The sequence below is a fragment of the Coregonus clupeaformis genome, chromosome 27, assembly GCF_020615455.1.
Source record: "Coregonus clupeaformis isolate EN_2021a chromosome 27, ASM2061545v1, whole genome shotgun sequence".
Classification (NCBI taxonomy): Eukaryota; Metazoa; Chordata; class Actinopteri; order Salmoniformes; family Salmonidae; genus Coregonus; species Coregonus clupeaformis.
Window position 1 is genome coordinate 32,338,047 of NC_059218.1, and position 1,116 is coordinate 32,339,162.

The 1,116-nt window shown below is 38.4% G+C and overlaps 2 non-coding genes across 2 annotated transcripts; one reads left to right on the forward strand and one right to left on the reverse strand.

Moving 5' to 3' along the window:
• Nucleotides 1-316: 316 nt before the first annotated feature.
• On the forward strand, nucleotides 317-390 carry trnat-agu. The gene has a single exon. It is a non-coding gene; the product is annotated as a tRNA-Thr (tRNA).
• A 309-nt stretch (nucleotides 391-699) lies between these two features.
• trnal-uag lies at nucleotides 700-781 on the reverse strand. The gene has a single exon. It is a non-coding gene; the product is annotated as a tRNA-Leu (tRNA).
• Nucleotides 782-1,116: the final 335 nt, after the last annotated feature.

Here is a 1,116-nt window from a genome sequence, read left to right on the forward strand (position 1 = left end):
AAATTGATGGTGATGTTGCAAACAATGCGGTGGTTATCTGTATCGACATTAACTGTAATTCAATGTATGCCTAACAAAATATTTAGATACCACCAAGGTCGCAAGTCCTTTATAAATCAGGTACATTTTCTATATTTGACTACGGCAGTTACAGGACTGGATCATAGCAATACATTTGAAATGCAGACGGCTACTTTATTTCGTCACCTTGAATTATGTAATTTTATTAAATGTAGTCTAAATTAGGATACATTTTCGTTGTTAAGTAAATACATGGACAGCATACAAAGAACATTGCGCTCGTTGTGTTGCCAGTGGTGCCGTGGCTTAGTTGGTTAAAGCGCCTGTCTAGTAAACAGGAGATCCTGAGTTCGAATCTCAGCGGTGCCTTTTGCAATCTCTCAGCTATCACTTAATTGAACAGAAATGCAAACCATGGGCAGTTCTTCATTTTTAAGAGCTTTGAAATTCAACTGTAAAATACTCTAGCTATATTTCTACAGTCGCTGTTATATGTATACCACCATTTTACTAGACTCAACAAGCTCTGTCTCACATAAGAATGAGATGTTCATCTATGTTTCTCAAAGGTATTTAAGGTTAAGTTTGGCACTAACTCCGAATTTTTAAGGTTAGGGTTAAATTTAGGTGTTAACTATGAATGGTTAATGAATGGAACGTCTGGCCTCAAAACTCAATTGGCAGCGGTGGGATTCGAACCCACGCCTCCTGAGAGACTGGAGCCTAAATCCAGCGCCTTAGACCGCTCGGCCACGCTACCTTACGTTATAACTTCAGGAAATGTTTTTCAAAACACAAGTCACGGCCAACTATATGATAACGTAATAAGCTATATGATAACGTAATACTTTTTGTGTTGCTTCATTGTCCCTTATTACATACTCACTGGCACGCACACTGTATGTCGTCCTGCCAATTACTCTAGCTAGCATTAGTGTGTAGTAACAGCATCCAAACCTTACAAAATGCACCAAAGTAGTACTAGTCCTACAAATGTTACATCTACAAAACAGACCGTCTGGAGAGCTCGTTTCATTTTTATTTTCAGTTATCACTGCTGTAGAGCGAACTTTTACCACAAACAATTTCAAATGG